This window comes from Staurois parvus, unplaced genomic scaffold (assembly GCF_062004578.1).
Source record: "Staurois parvus isolate SC_StPar_1 unplaced genomic scaffold, SC_StPar_1.0 ptg000066l, whole genome shotgun sequence".
Lineage (NCBI taxonomy): Eukaryota > Metazoa > Chordata > Amphibia > Anura > Ranidae > Staurois > Staurois parvus.
The window spans coordinates 5,362,945-5,384,751 of record NW_028317862.1 but is presented as its reverse complement, the minus strand read 5'-3'; positions in this window follow the sequence as shown (position 1 = coordinate 5,384,751).

Sequence of the window (21,807 nt, the reverse complement as noted above, 5' to 3'; positions counted from 1 at the left end):
CACCAATATTAATATATTTTAAGATACTTGGTATGATATGATTAACTCATTATATGTAGTTTAAAGTCTTTTAAAGATCTAACAATAAAAATATACCATCATTCATATTTCTATTTTTTTCAGTATAACCTCTTTCTTTCTTTATTTGCACAACTTCATGGATAGTGTGTGTAAAAATTGATTACACAAAGCCAATAAATCAGTGAAGAGAGATGCACCTACTGTAAGATGTACCACGTTCTATAATTGAAATTAGAACTCACTGTAAAGAAGAAATATGCCGAGACACATACTACTACAATATAGTTATCAAACTGTCTGAAATAGAAGCTGTCTATGTTTCTCCATAGCAACCAATCATATTCAAACTTGCAATGGAAAATAAAAAGGGAAACAAGAATATAAAGAATCTGCCAAGTACTTTGGAAAAGCATTGAAGGGAAACTTTTTTCAAGGCATCTCAAGTGTCTTTATCACACAAGATATTTTCACTCTGCAAAGCCCATAGAGAAAATTGATTGGACTATGCAAGCATCTAGAAGCATTTTCCATAAACTCTAGTTTAAAAGATGTTTCCATGACAAAGAGAATTGTTACCAGGACCATATAGCTGTAGAAACTTCCTAAAAATTGCTATGGCCAAAAGGTAGGAAATATTCCTACACTGAATAAATCAGTTAGGAAACATCAAACAAGAACAAAATCATCAAGAATTAAAACAACTCAAGCAGATGAAAGACACATACAAGAAATATTGTTATGACTTGCATAATTGTGTGTTTTTTTGTTGCTGAAATGGTATTACATTTCTACACTCACCGGCCACTTTATTAGGTACACCTATGCAATTGCTTGGTGACCCAAATTGCTAATCAGCCAATCACATGGCAGCAACTCAATGTATTCAGACATCAAGATGTGGTAAAGACGACTTGCTGAAGTTCAGTTTGAAGTTTTACCTGTGACTTACTAAGATATTTTGACAAATTGAAGCCACATTCCAGATAACACGGTTTAAGCAATTACAGCTACCATTCTTTTTGGGATAAAGGTTTTACATTATTAAATAAAAGCTGATCATTATAAGTAGAGATGAGCGAATCGAACCAGGCGAACCGGAATTCGAGTCGAATTTCAGGAAATATTCGATTCGCGGCGAAACCGAAATTTTGCCTACTTCGGGTGCGCGAATCGAACATTTCCCGATCAGCCGGCAAAAGTGTCCCTGCAGTGAGCTCCGCTATTTCTGACAGTTCTCTGACAGAAGGAACACATGTTTAGCGGTTGAAACATTGTATCTATTAGTTTACATTTAGGATACAGATGTTTCAACCACTGTACATGTGAAGAAGCTGTGAGAGAACTGTCAGAAATAGAGGAACTCTGCACATACACTTTTTGCCGGCTTGGAATTATTCTTCTTTTCATCCTACTTCTTCTTCTTCTTCATCTTCATCCTCAGAAGAAGAGGATGAGGATGAGGATGAAGAAGAAGAAGAAGAAGTAGGATGAAAAGAAGAATAATTCCAAGCCGGCAAAAAGTGTATGTGCAGAGTTCCTCTATTTCTGACAGTTCTCTCACAGCTTCTTCACATGTACAGCGGTTGAAACATCTGTATCCTAAATGGAAACTAATAGATACAATTTGTATCTATTAGTTTCCATTTAGGATACAGATGTTTCAACCGCTGTACATGTGAAGAAGCTGTGAGAGAACTGTCAGAAATAGAGGAACTCTGCACATACACTTTTTGCCGGCTTGGAATTATTCTTCTTTTCATCCTACTTCTTCTTCTTCTTCTTCTTCTTCATCCTCATCCTCTTCTTCTGAGGATGAGGATGAAGAAGAAGAAGAAGAAGTAGGATGAAAAGAAGAATAATTCCAAGCCGGCAAAAAGTGTATGTGCAGAGTTCCTCTATTCTGCAGATACACTTAGAGGAGCTCTGCAGATACACTTAGAGGAGCTCTGCACATACACTTTTTGCCGGCTTGGAATTAATCTTATTTTCATCCTACTTCTTCTTCTTCTTCTTCTTCTTCTTCTTCATCCTCATCCTCATCCTCAGAAGAAGAAGAAGAGTATGAGGATGAGGATGAAGAAGAAGAAGAAGAAGAAGTAGGATGAAAATAAGAATAATTCCAAGCCGGCAAAAAGTGTATGTGCAGAGCTCCTCTAAGTGTATCTGCAGAGCTCCTCTAAGTGTATCTGCAGAATAGAGGAACTCTGCACATACACTTTTTGCCGGAAACCGCTGTATGGAGGGAATGTCCCAGAACTGTCATAAATAGTCTATTTCTGACAGTTCTGGGACATTCACTCCATACAGCTGTTTCAACCGCTGTATGGAGGGAATGTCATAGAACTGTCAGAAATAGACTATTAATGACAGTTCTGGGACTGTCCTTCCATACAGCGGTTGAAACATTGTATCTATTTGTTTCCATAAATGGATCCATTTATGGAAACAAATAGATACAATGTTTCAACCGCTGTATGGAAGGACAGTCCCAGAACTGTCATTAATAGTCTATTTCTGACAGTTCTATGACATTCCCTCCATACAGCGGTTGAAACAGCTGTATGGAGTGAATGTCCCAGAACTGTCAGAAATAGACTATTTATGACAGTTCTGGGACATTCACTCCATACAGCGGTTGAAACATTGTATCTATTTTTTTCCATAAATGACATTCTGCAGATACACTTAGAGGAGCGCTGCAGATACACTTTTTGCCGGCTTGGAATTATTCTTATTTTCATCCTACTTCTTCTTTTTCTTCTTATGAGGATGAGGATGAAGAAGAAGAAGTAGGATGAAAATAAGATTAATTCCAAGCCGGCAAAAAGTGTATCTGCAGCGCTCCTCTAAGTGTATTTGCAGAATGTCATTTATGGAAAAAAATAGATACAATGTTTCAACCGCTGTATGGAAGGACAGTCCCAGAACTGTCATAAATAGTCTATTTCTGACAGTTCTGGGACATTCACTCCATACAGCTGTTTCAACCGCTGTATGGAGGGAATGTCATAGAACTGTCAGAAATAGACTATTAATGACAGTTCTGGGACTGTCCTTCCATACAGCGGTTGAAACATTGTATGTATTTGTTTCCATAAATGGATCCATTTATGGAAACAAATACATACAATGTTTCAACCGCTGTATGGAAGGACAGTCCCAGAACTGTCATTAATAGTCTATTTCTGACAGTTCCATGACATTCCCTCCATACAGCGGTTGAAACAGTTGTATGGAGTGAATGTCCCAGAACTGTCAGAAATAGACTATTTCAGACAGTTCTGGGACAATCACTCCATACAGCTGTTTCAACCGCTGTATGGAGGGAATGTCATGGAACTGTCAGAAATAGACTATTAATGACAGTTCTGGGACTGTCCTTCCATACAGCGGTTGAAACATTGTATGTATTTGTTTCCATAAATGGATCCATTTATGGAAACAAATACATACAATGTTTCAACCGCTGTATGGAAGGACAGTCCCAGAACTGTCATAAATAGTCTATTTCTGACAGTTCTGGGACATTCACTCCATACAGCTGTTTCAACCGCTGTATGGAGGGAATGTCATAGAACTGTCAGAAATAGACTATTAATGACAGTTCTGGGACTGTCCTTCCATACAGCGGTTGAAACATTGTATCTATTTGTTTCCATAAATGGATCCATTTATGGAAACAAATAGATACAATGTTTCAACCGCTGTATGGAAGGACAGTCCCAGAACTGTCATTAATAGTCTATTTCTGACAGTTCTATGACATTCCCTCCATACAGCGGTTGAAACAGCTGTATGGAGTGAATGTCCCAGAACTGTCAGAAATAGACTATTTATGGCAGTTCTGGGACATTCACTCCATACAGCAGTTGAAACATTGTATCTATTTTTTTCCATAAATGACATTCTGCAAATACACTTAGAGGAGCGCTGCAGATACACTTTTTGCCGGCTTGGAATTAATCTTATTTTCATCCTACTTCTTCTTCTTCATCCTCATCCTCATCCTCATAAGAAGAAAAAGAAGAAGTAGGATGAAAATAAGAATAATTCCAAGCCGGCAAAAAGTGTATCTGCAGCGCTCCTCTAAGTGTATCTGCAGAATGTCATTTATGGAAAAAAATAGATACAATGTTTCAACCGCTGTATGGAGTGAATGTCCCAGAACTGTCATAAATAGTCTATTTCTGACAGTTCAGGGACATTCACTCCATACAGCTGTTTCAACCGCTGTATGGAGGGAATGTCATGGAACTGTCAGAAATAGACTATTAATGACAGTTCTGGGACTCTGACAGTTCCATGACATTCCCTCCATACAGCGGTTGAAACAGCTGTATGGAGTGAATGTCCCAGAACTGTCAGAAATAGACTGAAACTGTCACAGAACTGTCCTTCTTCTCATCCTTCTCCTTCTTCTCATCCTTCTTCTCATCCTTCTTCTCATCCTTCTTCTCATCCTTCTCCTTCTTCTCATCCTTCTCATCCTTCTCCTTCTTCTCATCCTTCTCCTTCTCCTTCTTCTCATCCTTCTCCTTCTTCTCATCCTTCTTCTCATCCTTCTCCTTCTTCTCATCCTTCTCCTTCTCCTTCTTCTCATCCTTCTCCTTCTCCTTCTTCTCATCCTTCTCCTTCTCCTACTTCTCATCCTTCTCCTTCTCCATCTTCTCATCCTTCTCCTTCTTCTCATCCTTCTCCTTCTTCTCATCCTTCTCCTTCTCCATCTTCTCATCCTTCTCCTTTTCCTTCTTCTCATCCTTCTCCTTCTGCTTCTCCTTCTCCTTCTCCTTCTCCTTCTTCTCATCCTTCTCCTTCTTCTCATCCTTCTCCTTCTTCTCATCCTTCTCCTTCTCCTTCTTCTCATCCTTCTCCTTCTTCTCATCCTTCTCCTTCTTCTCATCCTTCTCCTTCTTCTCATCCTTCTCCTTCTCCTCATCCTTCTCCTTCTTCTCATCCTTCTCCTTCTCCTTCTTCTCATCCTTCTCCTTCTCCTTCTTCTCATCCTTCTCCTTCTCCATCTTCTCATCCTTCTCCTTCTCCTTCTTCTCATCCTTCTCCTTCTTCTCATCCTTCTCCTTCTCCTTCTTCTCATCCTTCTCCTTCTTCTCATCCTTCTCCTTCTCCTCATCCTTCTCCTTCTCCTTCTTCTCATCCTTCTCCTTCTTCTCATCCTTCTCCTTCTTCTCATCCTTCTCCTTCTCCTCATCCTTCTCCTTCTCCTTCTTCTCATCCTTCTCCTTCTCCTTCTTCTCATCCTTCTCCTTCTCCTTCTTCTCATCCTTCTCCTTCTTCTCATCCTTCTCCTTCTTCTCATCCTTCTCCTTCTCCTTCTTCTCATCCTTCTCCTTCTTCTCATCCTTCTCCTTCTTCTCATCCTTCTCCTTCTTCTCATCCTTCTCCTTCTTCTTCTCATCCTTCTCCTTCTTCTCATCCTTCTCCTTCTTCTCATCCTTCTTCTCATCCTTCTCCTTCTTCTCATCCTTCTCCTTCTTCTCATCCTTCTCCTTCTCCTTCTTCTCATCCTTCTCCTTCTCCATCTTCTCATCCTTCTCCTTTTCCTTCTTCTCATCCTTCTCCTTCTGCTTCTCCTTCTCCTTCTCCTTCTTCTCATCCTTCTCCTTCTCATCCTTCTCCTTCTTCTCATCCTTCTCCTTCTTCTCATCCTTCTCATCCTTCTTCTCATCCTTCTCCTTCTTCTCATCCTTCTCCTTCTTCTCATCCTTCTCCTTCTCCTTCTTCTCATCCTTCTCCTTCTTCTCATCCTTCTTCTCATCCTTCTCCTTCTTCTCATCCTTCTCCTTCTTCTCATCCTTCTCCTTCTCCTTCTTCTCATCCTTCTCCTTCTCCTTCTTCTCATCCTTCTCCTTCTTCTCATCCTTCTCCTTCTTCTCATCCTTCTTCTCCTCATCCTTCTCCTTCTCCTTCTTCTCATCCTTCTCCTTCTCCTTCTTCTCATCCTTCTCCTTCTCCTTCTTCTCATCCTTCTCCTTCTCATCCTTCTCTTTCTTCTCATCCTTCTCCTTTTTCTCATCCTTCTCCTTCTTCTCATCCTTCTTCTCCTCATCCTTCTCCTTCTTCTCATCCTTCTCCTTCTTCTCATCCTTCTCCTTCTCATCCTTCTCCTTCTCCTTCTTCTCATCCTTCTCCTTCTCCTCATCCTTCTCCTTCTCCTCATCCTTCTCCTTCTCCTTCTTCTCATCCTTCTCCTTCTTCTCATCCTTCTTCTCATCCTTCTCCTTCTTCTCATCCTTCTCCTTCTTCTCATCCTTCTCCTTCTTCTCATCCTTCTTCTCATCCTTCTCCTTCTTCTCATCCTTCTCCTTCTCCTTCTTCTCATCCTTCTCCTTCTCCTTCTTCTCATCCTTCTCCTTCTTCTCATCCTTCTCCTTCTTCTCATCCTTCTCCTTCTCCTTCTTCTCATCCTTCTCCTTCTTCTCATCCTTCTCCTTCTTCTCATCCTTCTCCTTCTTCTCATCCTTCTCCTTCTTCTTCTCATCCTTCTCCTTCTTCTCATCCTTCTCCTTCTTCTCATCCTTCTTCTCATCCTTCTCCTTCTTCTCATCCTTCTCCTTCTCCTTCTTCTCATCCTTCTCCTTCTTCTCATCCTTCTTCTCCTCATCCTTCTCCTTCTCCTTCTTCTCATCCTTCTCATCCTTCTCCTTCTCCTTCTTCTCATCCTTCTCCTTCTCATCCTTCTCTTTCTTCTCATCCTTCTCCTTTTTCTCATCCTTCTCCTTCTTCTCATCCTTCTTCTCCTCATCCTTCTCCTTCTTCTCATCCTTCTCCTTCTCCTTCTTCTCATCCTTCTCCTTCTCATCCTTCTCCTTCTCCTTCTTCTCATCCTTCTCCTTCTCCTCATCCTTCTCCTTCTCCTCATCCTTCTCCTTCTCCTTCTTCTCATCCTTCTCCTTCTTCTCATCCTTCTTCTCATCCTTCTCCTTCTTCTCATCCTTCTCCTTCTTCTCATCCTTCTCCTTCTTCTCATCCTTCTTCTCATCCTTCTCCTTCTTCTCATCCTTCTCCTTCTCCTTCTTCTCATCCTTCTCCTTCTCCTTCTTCTCATCCTTCTCCTTCTTCTCATCCTTCTCCTTCTTCTCATCCTTCTCCTTCTCCTTCTTCTCATCCTTCTCCTTCTTCTCATCCTTCTCCTTCTTCTCATCCTTCTCCTTCTTCTTCTCATCCTTCTCCTTCTTCTCATCCTTCTCCTTCTTCTCATCCTTCTTCTCATCCTTCTCCTTCTTCTCATCCTTCTCCTTCTCCTTCTTCTCATCCTTCTCCTTCTTCTCATCCTTCTCCTTCTCCATCTTCTCATCCTTCTCCTTTTCCTTCTTCTCATCCTTCTCCTTCTGCTTCTCCTTCTCCTTCTCCTTCTTCTCATCCTTCTCCTTCTCATCCTTCTCCTTCTTCTCATCCTTCTCCTTCTTCTCATCCTTCTCATCCTTCTTCTCATCCTTCTCCTTCTTCTCATCCTTCTCCTTCTTCTCATCCTTCTCCTTCTCCTTCTTCTCATCCTTCTCCTTCTTCTCATCCTTCTTCTCATCCTTCTCCTTCTTCTCATCCTTCTCCTTCTCCTTCTTCTCATCCTTCTCCTTCTCCTTCTTCTCATCATTCTCCTTCTCCTTCTTCTCATCCTTCTCCTTCTTCTCATCCTTCTCCTTCTTCTCATCCTTCTTCTCCTCATCCTTCTCCTTCTCCTTCTTCTCATCCTTCTCCTTCTCCTTCTTCTCATCCTTCTCCTTCTCCTTCTTCTCATCCTTCTCCTTCTCATCCTTCTCTTTCTTCTCATCCTTCTCCTTTTTCTCATCCTTCTCCTTCTTCTCATCCTTCTTCTCCTCATCCTTCTCCTTCTTCTCATCCTTCTCCTTCTCCTTCTTCTCATCCTTCTCCTTCTCATCCTTCTCCTTCTCCTTCTTCTCATCCTTCTCCTTCTCCTCATCCTTCTCCTTCTCCTCATCCTTCTCCTTCTCCTTCTTCTCATCCTTCTCCTTCTTCTCATCCTTCTCCTTCTCTTTCCTCATCTCCAAGGGCATTTAAATTAAAGGTACAGTGTTCTGCACTAATTTAAAGGCTCTCTGAAGCCTAGAAACCCTTTTTATAAGTCATCTTCGTAGCGAAGAAATTCGCATCGAATCGAATTTCACACTGGAATTCGCCGAATCAGCCGAATCGAATTTTTGAGAAATTCGCTCATCTCTAATTATAAGCACCCCTCAGTGGTAAAAAGTTTGTCTCAACCCTCTAACTGCTACATTTGCAGGGCAGCTTGTTCTATTGAAAAGCAATAGACTTTCTCTCAGGATCACCAAGTGAAAATAAAAGAAAGCATGCTTAAAAATAAAACTAATGCAGCCATCACATCTAAGAATTGGTAAGATACAATAGAATAAATGTTTGCTTTCAGATTTATTACTGCATTACATTGTCTGTGGATTCTGCCAAGTCAGTAAATTATCATACTAGCCTCACATACTGGAGTCTTCTACACATTCTGCACTATCTACTGTGAAGTTTTACCTGTGCTTTAAAGCGGAGCTCCACCCAAAAGGGGAAGTTCCACTTTGAGGACTGGTAACCCGCTCCCTGTTAAGGACTGACATCTTTGGGGAGTGAGGGGGGGGCAAATTGACAGGTACCCACTTTCACTGCAATTGCATGAGTGATCGGAAGCAGAAGTTGCCCGTTGTGACTACTCGACCATTCACAAAGCGCAGCGCTACTCACGTATGTGCAGCAAACACCCGGCTGTGAAGCCGCAAGCTGTCACAGCCGGGTGCCCAAACTGATGATGCCGGCGCCAGGAACACAGGGCGGCCAGTGAAATGGGCTGCGGGGGGGACACACCGTGGAATCGAGGGAACTCCGCTTTAAGTACCGTATTTGCCGGCGTATAAGACGACTTTTTGACCCTTGAAAATCTTCTCAAAAGTCGGGGGTCGTCTTATACGCCGGTACACATGTTAGGGGGGCTGCGGCATTAAGTACAGGGGTTTGCAGGGGCTGATGTCTCTTACCTGGATCCAGTCCCACGACGATCCGGTCCAGGAAGCGCGGCGTCTCCTTCAGTTCGGCCACTGGATGTTCGTGCGGCTGCTCGGCTCCGCCTCCTCACCGGTGATTGGCCGCCAGAACTGTAGCTCAGGAAAGGCACACAGGCGGCCAATCACCGGCGAGGGGGCGGAGCCGAGCGGCCCCGCGAAAATTGAGTGCCGGAGCAGCAGGTAAGTGTGCTGTGTAGAGGTGCTGCTGCAACCACATATGCTGGCTGCAGCAGCACCATACGAGAACAGGGTCAGCAAGTCTCAGTGGGAGGAATAGTGCCCCATCATTGGTGTCACTGATACCAATGATGGGGCACTATTCCTCCCACTGATACCAACGATGGGGCACTATTCCTCCCACTGACACCAACGATGGGGCACTATTCCCCCCCCCCCACTGACACCAACGATGGGGCACTATTCCCCCCCCCCCACTGACACCAACGATGGGGCACTATTCCACCCCCCACTGACACCAATGATGGGGCACTATTCCACCCCCCACTGACACCAACGATGGGGCACTATTCCACCCCTCACTGACACCAATGATGGGACACCATTCCTCCCACTGACATCAATGATGGGGCACTATTCCTCCCACTGACACCAATGATGGGGCACTATTCCTGCCACTGATACCAATGATGGGGCACCATTCCTGCCACTGATACCAATGATGGGGCACCTATTCCCCCCACTGATACCAATGATGGGGCACTATTCCTCCCACTGATACCAATGATGGGGCACTATTCCTGCCACTGATACCAATGATGGGGCACTATTCCTCCCACTGACACCAATGATGGAGCACTATTCCTCCACTGATACTAATGATAGGGCACTATTCCTGCCACTAATGCCAATGATGGGGCACTATTCCTGCCACTAATACCAATGATGGGGCACTATTCCTCCCACTGACATCAATGATGGGGCACTATTCCTCCCACTGATACCAATGATGGGGCACTATTCCTCCCACTGATACCAATGATGGGGCACTATTCCTCCCACTGATACCAATGATGGGGCACTATTCCTCCCACTGATACCAATGATGGGGCACTATTCCTTCCACTGATACCAATGATGGGGCACTATTCCTCCCACTGACACCAATGATGGGGCACTATTCCTCCCACTGACATCAATGATGGGGCACTATTCCTCCCACTGGTGTGCATTGGAAGAGGGGTAGTCTTATACGGCGAGTATAGCCCAAACACTACATTTTAGCAGGAAAAGTAGGGGGGTCGTCTTATACGCCCAGTCGTCTTATACGCCGGCAAATACGGTAAGTCTTTGTCTGAACTGTGAGTGAGCGCACACTGCATTACAGGCTCTAAGATCTGCTTATGAATCACACTGTTGCTGAAATAACTCAGGATCAGATTACAATCTGTTGTATTACTCTTGATGTGTTTGATCTCACTTATTAGCAGCAAATCTTTCTACAGTTTGAAAAGCTACAGTATGCATGCATTGGAGTTGTATGTATACCTGTAAAGGCACACTGCTCACATTTGTATCAACATGATTCAGCAAGGATCTGTGTATGAATCTGAGATAAACCCTTGGATATGAGAAAACCCTTTGTGATTAGACAGCGAGCCACCATCACCAACTCAAGATGACGTTGGTTTGCAACAGGTAAAGACAGCTGCTAGACTCAAATGCACAGTTAAGCCTTTCTTGAAGCTGAAAGAGAACATGAAACAAACAATGCAGAAATGAGCAATATTATACAGTATCTGATCAGTGGAATAAGACTATGCAATGCATAACTGTCACTGATGAAACATACAGCATTATGATGTAGAGTAGGTAAGCAGCTGGGATGAGCAAACCTATAAACATTGGTCCCCTTTATCTCAAAGGGTTCTTCCAAATCCTTGAAAAGGGTCTGCTATGGATTTTGAAGGGGACCCCATGCAAACAAAACAAAACTTTATGGTTTTAGAACAAGGCCTTCATATTTACAGTCCTCTCCTCTTGGGAATTAGTATGAGGTACAAAGTACCTCTTGTTACTCATTCTCCAAAAATATCAAATAGTAAATAAAAACAGACACTGTTGTAAAATACAGTAAATGTATTTAAAATGTCACCGAATGTAAATCCAATATCAGCCACGTCATTCAGTGATCACAATGAGACACTCCAAAGACCAACAGACACTACAACCCATGCTATGATGATCCATCCCTGCCGATATGCTCAATGTAAATGACAGCTCATTTGCTGAATGTCAATAAACCAGGATACTGGCTGATGTAATTGGCCATATATGGTGAGTGATGTTGCAAAGATTCCCGCTAGCTTCTTTTCAAATTTGAAACAAGCTGGCAGATGGGAAGCTGTAATGATACTGCCAGTAAATGAAGGACTTCAGTCTGCAGCAGTCAGAAGTTCAGGCAGGCGGGTGGACTGTGAACAATTGGGGTTTTACTGAGTTTTTTTCATATTTCTTTGATTATTTTCATTATTCTTTAATAGTTTTACTTAGGTTGAAATACAAAAATGGAGTTTGGGGTTTCATGTTATATGTATATTTTATTTAAAAAGTAGCTTTTTTGACCATACTTCTCTTGTGATTCACAATTGCATTTATGCTCCTGTGACCCAGAGTCAGCTGATAGCTGATGGCAAGGACATTCATATATTGTCAGGATCCACCCAGCTGCCTAACTGACTGCTGGCTCCACCTTTCACCATGTGGCTGAGAGCTGGAGGTAGCCAAACCTGTCCCATCCCCTGCCCAGCCATCTAGTGAGGACTGGCGGGGCTCAGCAGAAAGCAGTGACTGGCAGTCACTGCTCTCCACTTGAAGCACACTGAGTGATCAGCGGTCTCTTGGAGCCAATGTGGGACAGCTGCAGCATCACACAGATGCAAAATTCACTTTAAACACTGTTCCTGATGAGAAAGTGGAGTGATCGCTCATAAACACTTTGAATTAAAGTGTTTATAGATAATTCAACAGCACCTCTTTGAGGAGGAATCTATCTTAGACCTGCTAGTTTGTAGCCCTCTTCTTGACAGAGATTCTCAATCATCTCACAAGAAGAGAGGACACCTGTACATAAAGGATTGTGTATCGGTAGGTTCCTGAGCACATCAGAACCTCCCATAGAGCCGCTCCTAATATGTTAGAGACCGACTACTGTTTTGAAGTGAGTGAGAGAAGGAGCCAGACACAGCGATCTATGCACTGCTAGTGCATAGGACACAGCACTCTCATATACAGATCTCAGTTTCCAGCTAAGGGCAAGCAGGTATGCAGTCTAAGATCATTGCCAATCCACCCCCTTATTTCTCACAACAGACCACACAGTGGAGAATTGTCAGTTCTGGACTGGTCTATAAAAAAGCACACTGATTACCTTTGTAGCAGGTGAAAAGAATAAATTTGTTATTTTTGTTTTTGTTTTTTTGTCAAAACGGCTACTTTGGGAAGTGCTCCCCTCTCTTTGTTTCCTCTAGGCTTAGTAAAACTAACTACATAACGTGGAAGAGAAACTATAAGTGTGCGCTTACACTCCCCATAGAAACCCTGCACTCAGTCTCCAACTGCCATGAACCAAATTAACATAAATAATAAATAGTGCTACATGCAGTCCAACACTAATATGGAAATACTGTTTCTGTGCCACCGAATCTTCCCAAAGTGCTTCACCTCCTGTGTCACCACAATGCATTCACCAAAGATCTATGACCCTCTTACTTAAAAGAAAAGGACTGTTTTCCCCAAATGTTCTCTGACTACTGTTCCTCACTTTTCCTCCAATCATCACTTGTCCTATGTACCCGATGTCTCTCCATCAATATTACCCAAGGACCACAAAGACAGATTCTCTCATTGTGCAGTATTTAATTAAGACTTGTCAATAAAAAGTATAAAAAATTTTACACTTACAAAACGTGATGCTCGATATCTCGGCACCAATACACTCAGCGTCTGTGCACCGAAGTCCAACTTAATGGACCTCGGCGTGCATTTCAAATACCTGAAAACAGAAATGATGAATCTAATTTGGCCGGATATAACAACCGTAAGCAGCCTCTACATTTTTTGCCGTGTGGCATCCTTAGGAAGCTCCAACTGCAACGCACCAATATTGTGCAGGTGTACATAAGGTTTCACTATATTTGTATTTTACTTTTGGTAATATGTGAATGCTGTTATGGTTCTGCACAAGCAGTAATTTAGCTTGGAGGAAAGGCACCATATCCCTTTATTTTATTTTTTATTTTTAGTTAGTTTTATTTGGTTCATGGTATTTGGAGAGTGTAAGCGCCAACTTATAGTTTCACTGTCTACATAATGTGCATCATGTCTGTACATTTTTTTATTTTTTTTTGTGATATAATACAATAATTTTGATTTCTTGACTAAAGCCTACCTGGTGTCTCCCTCTGAAACTGCAACCTACTAAATCCACTTACATATTGTGCAAACGTTTTATAGCTTTTATTCTCTGAAATACTACCCTCTTTTTTTGGTTTCTAGATTAAAACATGACTGGCACCTTCCTCTGAAGCTAAAACCTACTACAGCTGCTTATATAGGTTGCATTGAGTCTGTACAATTTTTATATATTTTTCTTGTAAAATTGTACACTCTAATTTAGATTTTTTTTTGCTTAAAACCTTCCTACTCTCTCCCTCTGAAACTTCAGTCTGCTAAAACTGTTTACATAGTATGCATCAAGTCTGTACAATATCTGTGGTTTTGTGTCTGTGAAGTAATATACTCTAATGTTGATTTTGTGATTAAAACCTACCTATTCTCTATCACTCTGAAACTGCAGCCTACTAAATATGCTCACACATTGTGCATCGAGTTTGTAGTGCTTTTGTGGCTTTTTCTGTGAATGTCAGGGCAGGAGCTGTGGAACGGATAGGCAGGCCTAGTGGCAGGGTCACGCACTGACTGACGACAACCACCACCCACAGACCGGAGTCCCTCAGGGCGCGGAGTCTAAGTCCCAGGCTGCCCTTCACCAGGGCCCCTGATGGTGGGGATGGACTTGACGCAGCCAGGAACCAGGTTGGCGGCCCCCGAGACACCCCAGCTGCGGTAATGGCCGCCGCCAATGGCGTGTAGCTGGTAGGAACCAGATCAGACAATAGCGTAGTCGGGCAGGCCGGGTCGACAACAACGGGACAAACGGTATACAACAGTAGACAAGAATAACAGGTAACAGGCCAGGTTCAGCAACGGGAGGTCAGATCAAAGGAAAACGCAGAGAATGGTCTAGTCAAAAGCCGAGTCAGATTCCAGGAGAGTCACGAGAGTATAAACAGAGCTATTGCAACACTAACACACAAGACACGAATGCAGAGAGCATTTGCAGACAGCAGGCTAAAATGTGATGAACCACACCCTTCTGAGGAGGAGCCGCATAAGCCTGAAGGCATAAATTTCCCACCATGCTTTGCAGAAACCCAAGATGGACACCAGCACATGGGATGCACAAGCTCTGAGGAAAGGTAGGACCTTGACAGTGAAATAACACACTCTAACTTTGACTTCTTGATTATAAACCTGCCTGGCATCTTCCTATTAAAACTATGGTCTACTAAGCTGCTTACATAGTATGCATGAAGTCTGTACAATTTTTGTAATGAAAATGATAAAGTCTAATTTTGATTTATTTGAGTCTGTACAATTGTTTGACTTTTTCATGTGAAATAATAATCTCTCATTTTGATTAATTAATTAAAACAGACTGGTATCTCCTTCTTAAACTGCCTAATAAAGCTGCTTAAATATTGTGTACAAAATCTTTACAATATTTCTGGCTTTTTATATAAAATAATACACTCAGATTTTGATTTATTGATTAAAACCTGCCTAGTTTTCCCCCTTAAACTGCAACATACTAAATTTGTATAAATAGTGTAGGGAAGATGCCATTCTTTTCCCATTAGGTTTTCCCCTTTTAGCTATTCCTATAGTGCAGTAGATCCAACCACTATCAAAAAATGCAGCAAAGAGAGAAAATGGAGAATTTTGGGCTCCCTTTTGGATGGTGTTTTGGTGAGGGATTAAACAACCCCACCAAAGCCATCCAAACTTTCCTCCTTACCACTAGCACCACCAATCCTCTTTCTTACCACCAGCCCCCAATCCCCCTCCTTCTCTTCAACACCAGCACCCAACACCCCTGCTCATCACCACCTACTCCTTGCATTCCTCCTGTGCCTCCTGCAAGTACTGTTGGATGGCATATGACCTTCTAGGAAAAATAATGGTGGCTGAGCACATGACCCCTTCATGAAGAGCAGACCACAAAAGTAGGAGTAAACAGAGTTTTAGGCAAATATATCATGAAGACGCTGAGAATGGGCTTGATTAAGGATAGCACCCAAAAGCAATTTCTGTTAATTCTACATTGCCTCAAAATAAATGGATGCTCTGTGCTCGAGTAGCAGAAAAAAGGCACATTAGCAGGCTCCAAATAAAAGGCTGCTACAGGCCTTTGAAAATGGGAAAGAGGAGGAAGAAAGTGTGCATTAACAGGTTCAAAAGAAATGGCTATGGTTATGCATCCTGAGGAGGTAGAGGAGAAAAAAAGCAAGGAAATCTTCCATTAATTACATGGGAGGGAGTAGCAGGAGGAGGAAAAGGGTGCATAGCAGCCATGCTTTTTTGGCTTGTTAGAAGAAGAAAAGTCCACATTAGGAGTTTATTGATATGCACACCTTGGGGGAAAGAGGAGGAGGAGGGCGAGGGGTCAAAAAGGGAAATGTTTGACAGCCATTTACAGTTGGAAGAGTAAAAAAAAAAACATATCCATAACCTCTCCACACTGCCTCTCTGATGTATTTGAAGCAATTAATGGAAGATTTGGGGAAGCTGGGCACCCTATGGCCATGGAATTGCATGCTTGCTTTTCGCTGCTGCCTGCTCTTTTCTTGGCTGTAGAATTTACCTCCTTCATTTTCTGGATGAAGGGCAGCCTTTTTATTTTTGAACAGGGACAAAGTGGTGTATAGGCCTAGGACTTTATTTAGTTGTTATGGGAGTATCCAGGTTGTATTGCTGTACCATCCGATCCAGGCTATTTGGCTTTGGCTATTTTCCTGTTAATGGAAAGCATATTGCCTTTTTAAATGTTTTCTTACGTTCCTCCTTTTCAAGGCCAGAAGCATATCCTTGCTTCTCACTGCCAGCACCCCAACCCTCTTCCACCTATGACAGGATTGGCAGAAGAGGAGGAGAGAAAAGAAAAGGAGTATATTAGCAGTCATACAAAAATGGCTACTGTGCACCCTTGAGGAAGAGGAAAGGGAGGCATTAGCAGTTGAATTCAACTTTCGTTTCTTACTGAAAAGTTTACCTGTCTGTGAATTCTACCAAGACAGCCATACTGTCCACACAAACTGAGATCTAAGAAAGTATGTCATTGCGTATATATATCAGCATTTGGAAAATGTGACCCTTATTGTGTAATCTGTAAGCAAAGGATTAGAACAGGGTAACCCAAAGCAATGAATGATAATTTAAAGTGTATGTAAGCCAGAAAAATGTACATTTCTTCTTTGGTCCTTTATGATAAATACACCATTGAATGTGTTTTGTTATACAGTATCTCTTCAATAAGTGCAAAAAAAATGCCTGTTGATCCTGCCAGAAATGCAGTGCTGTTCTGCACAGTCTAAAATGATACCTCAAAAGTTTTCAAAAAGTGTGTTAGGACCACAGACCACAGACCACTTTCCCCTATATTATGAGTAGCGAGAATGTGGTTTGTAGTCCTAACACATTTTTGTCCTAGAGTAACAACGCTGCTCTTATATAGATACAGTATAGTAAGTGAGCACTATCCCTCTAGGACAGGAAGTGTGTGTTACTGTCAGGATCACCTGGTGAAAATAAAGGAAAAAAAACCTGAAAAAATTATTCAACCACTACATCCAGGAATGGTAAGCTGCAATATACACTGCTCAAACAAAATTAAAGGAACACTTAGAAAACACATCAGATCTCAATGGAGAAATATATCATGCTGGATATCTATACTAATATAGACTGGGTAATGTGTTAGGAACGTACGGATGCCCCATGCTTTGATGGAAATGAAAATGATCAACCTAGTGAGGACTGAATTCAAAGACACCCCGGAAATCAAAGTAAAACAATTATGCAGCATTTTGCTGAAATTTTATTGCAGCAACTCAAAATGGTACTCAGTAGTTTTTATATCCCCCCGAGTGTGTGTATGCATGCCTGACAATGTCGGGACATGCTCCTAATGAGGTGACGGATGGTGTCCTGGGGTATTTCCTCTCAGATCTGGACCAGAGCATCACTGAGCTCCTGGACAGTCTTAGGTACAACCTGGCAGCATCAGATGGACCGAAACATGATATCTCAGAGGTGTTCTATTGGATTTAGGTCAGGCGAGCGTGGGGGGCCATTCAATGGTATCAATTCCTTCATCCTCCAGGAACTGCCTGCATACTCTCCCACATGAGGCCAGGCATTGTTGTGCACCAGGAGGAACCCAGGACCCATTGCACCAGCATATGGTCTGAAAATTGGTCCAAGGATTTCATCCCTATACATAATGGCAGTCAGGATGCCATTGTCTAGCCTGTAGAGGTCTGTGTGTCCCTCCATGGATATGCCTCCCCAGACCATCATTGACCCACCACCAAACGGTCATGCTGAACAATGTTACAGGCAGCATTATGTTCTCCACGGCTTCTCCAGACTCTTTCATTTCTGTCACATGTGCTCAGGGTGAACCTGCTCTCATCTTTGAAAAGCACAGGGCGCCAGTGGCAGATCTGCCAATTCTGGTTTTCAATGGCAAATGCCATTCGAGCTCTATGGTGCCGGGCAGTGAGCACAGAGACCACTAAAGGATGTCGGGCCCTCAGGCCACCCTCATGAAGTCTGGTTCTGATTGTTTGGTCAGAGACATTCACACCAGTGGCCTGCTGGAGGTCATTTTGTAGGGTTCTGGACGTGCTCATCCTGTTCCTCCTTGCACAAAGGAGCATATACCGATCCTACTGATGGGTTAAGGAGCTTCTACGGCCCTGTCCAGCTCTCTCACAGTAACTGCCTGTTTCTTTGAATCTTCTCCATACACTTGATACTGTTCTGGGAGACACAGCAAACCTTCTGGCGATGGCACGTACAGGGGCGGACTGACAACTCATGGGGCCCCCGGGCAATAGGGGATCATGGGGCCCCTGTCTCCTTGGCCAAACTCTAAAAAAACCTATGAAAAAGGTACCCGGGGCATCTCATGGGGCCCCCTACTGACTCCGGGCCCTCGGGCAGTGCCCGAGTTTCCAAATGGTCAGTCCACCCCTGGGCACGTATTGATGTGCCATCCTAGAGGAGTTGGACTGCCTGTGCAACCTCTGTAGGGTCCAGGTATCGCCTCATACTACCAGTAGTGACACTGACCCTAGCCAAATGCAAAACTAATGAAAAACAGTCAGAAAAGATGAGTAGGGAAAAAATGTCAGTGGCCTCCACCTGTAAAACCATTTCTGCTTTGGGGGTTGTTTCATTGTTGCCCATCTAGTGCACCTGTTGTTAATTTCATTAACACCAAAGCAGCTGAAACTGATTAACAACCCCCTCTGCTACTTAACTGACCAGATCAATATCCCAGGAGTTTAATTGACTTGATGCTATACTCTGATTAAAAAGTGTTCCTTTTTTAGCAGTGTATTACAGTTTTGTTTTTAGGTTTAGATGTATTTTAACTTTGTTCTGACAGCAAAGAAAAGTTAGAACTGTTGTTGTAGGTTAATGCACTTTGCTCACTTCAAAAGCTCTCTTTATTATATTACTAAGTAAGGTTGTATATTTAATTGCATTTTAATGTGCCAAGTGACCACCAAGAACAATTATATCCACTATACTTATGGATGACAAGTTCTTACTTTTGGCTTTTACATTAATTTTAATCCAATAATAACAATAAATGTGATGTTTTTCTATAGAATTTCATTTGCAGGTGTGTATTCGCATTACAGACCAAACTCCTGCAGAGCTTGAACGGCCCTAGCCAGCAGTGAAAACATTATGCAGGATATTTCAGTCATTGCGTGTTATCTTCATTGTGATACTGCTGTATACAATTACACATCTTCAATGGTTTTTTTGTCTTTAATACAAACACAGACAATAATTTTGGCAGCAGAATAAGTGGATTTGATTCCATGTGTGCCCTCTTTTTTTGTAATTTGTGCCAGTTGTCTCCGGGATAGCGCTCTATTTTATTATCAAAGAGTGACAACAAAGAGCTCACCAGGTGTACCTTCTAATCCCCTGATGGCCTAAATCCTCAGAGTTCTTTTTCGAATGTGTATAAATATTGTTTTTGTTAATCATAAAGTTTAACTGTTTAATGATGAGCTACGTTAATTGACTGTCCTAACTCCTGCAGATATATCCTTCCAGGAAAGAAAATATTTTTCAAATTATGCTAAACTTAAGGCTGAACTCTGGGATAAGCAAATGTTGTGTAAATACGTGTGTATTCTTACTGTATCTTGGTGTGCTTGGTCATGCCATCATACAGTCAAGCCTTGCCGTCCAGAATATTCCATATAAAACGTCTAATATGTGTATTTTCTATTTTCACATTATAAGCACTAGATGGAGCTGATAATCATAGGAAATGCACAAATTAGACATTAATTAATCATGGATTAATCTTGACAGTTGTGCAAATGCCACAGCCTTTGAATAGCATTTTTTTGTTAACCTCCTTGGCGGTATGATTCTTTCCGTTTTTTTGTGCTGAAAGCGGTACCATTTTTTTGCATGGAAATATGTAGTTTTTTATTGTAGGCTGTAATTTTTAGGAATAACTCACTGAAATCTGTCCGAACAAGAGTCTATTAAACATTCCGGATATGATAAAATTTGAAACATGAAATCATAAATTATAATTTAATAAATAATCATAAAAAATAATAATATAATAATAATAAATTTAATTCAATAATATAATCAAACCAAAAACACTGAAATTTGAAATACAGAGGCAAATTCGCACATCGCTGAGCAAAGTCGCAAAATTGTTTTCAGTGTCTGATGACGAATTTCCCCACGAATCATTATCACTCAATTCTGCAAGTGGTTCTGATTTACTATCGCTGTTCTAAAACCGCTTTTGACATAAAGGGATGCTTTTTGGACGCCATGGACGTTTCAAAGTTTCCAGGCAGAAAGAACAGTCAAAATGCAGGCAAGGCACAGGACAAAGCAGTAGGGACAAAATGTATGTGAAATGCATTGAAATAGCAATGACAGCAAAAATGACATTTTTTAAAAAATTCAAATTTCCCGCCGGTTCCGGCGCCCGTACGTTCCGACGTCACAGGGACCGGAACATAGAAGCCGGATGCCGGCATCGGCCGGAGGAGATGGCCGGCGACGCTGGAGGGGACACATTGTGGGAGCGAAGGACAAGGTAAGTGCTGCAGGGACCCCCAGAGAACGCCGCATGGTAAGCCCGAGTGTAGCTCGGGGTTACCGCTCTTGGTATAGAAATTCTACCCCAAGCTACACTCGGGAACACCGCTAAGGAGGTTAATAGACTAAGAGGGAGATCTACTAAAACTGGAGAGTTCAAAATATGGAGCAGCTCTGCATAGAAATCAATCAACTTCTAGGTTTTATTGTCAAAGCTTAATTGAAGACGCTGAAGTTTTGGTTACCATGCACCACTGCACCAGATTCTGAGTGCTCTAGTTTTAGTAAATGTACCCCTAAGTGTACCTTGTGTATTTCTTCCAGATCTGTGCAGTAATCCATTGTGAAACTTCACCTCTGTGCAGGAGCATCCCGTAATAAAGACCAGTCACTACTGCTCTCCATCCTTGTGCAGAGTGACTGGTCGTGTCTCCGCCCCCTCCTGTAGTTTTCTGTCAACAGCCTGTAGTCAGTGTAGCTTGCGGGGCCCCTCCCACAGCTCTGCTCTCTGCGCAGGCTCTGTACAGTGCAAAAGTGATGTTGCTACTAATTTTACCAGGTAATATCTAGGTTTACAAAGGCATTTGGTGTACACAAACTATATTTATATCCTTTTTGGCTGTTCAGAATATATTTTAATGAAAGATTTGTGCTTGCAGCTAATCTTTAAAGTATATATATTGCTACATTTTAATACATTATATGAATAGCTAAAATTCTTCTTTTAAGTGTGTATTACTGTCTGTGTTCCTGCTGGGGAGAGTCACCCTATTTGTCCTTGTCTCTTTAATAGAGTGATGGCAACCCCAAACTTTTACAGCTGTTACCAGAACAGGAGATGAGGGGAAATGTCACACTGGGGGCCCCTGTTCTGCTGATAACACTCTAAAAGAGGTGAATTCCTACCATTTTTGGAGTGATTTCCTAACACTTTCTGTTGTGTCTTCAAGGCAACATTGCAAAATATTACTGGCAAGACACAGTAAAGTTAAAGTTTAACTGTAGCCAAGATCACAAATAAATATTACAAGCAGACTTTGAGTGAGTATGGAGGGTATTTTAGCTGAGGTTTTCTTTCAGACTTCGTTGCACTATTTCAAAGGATGTGTTCTATTGCCTCCCCAGGTAATAACACCAATCTCTGGCTCAATATCTTGGTGCCATTACCATCTATAAGGGATTACTGCAACGCTTTACCAGTACAAAGTTTATGGTGTCAATTTTCACAGGGGCCATCTTTAACCCTTAACCTCCGAAAGATTTTATCCCCTTCATGACCAGGCTATTT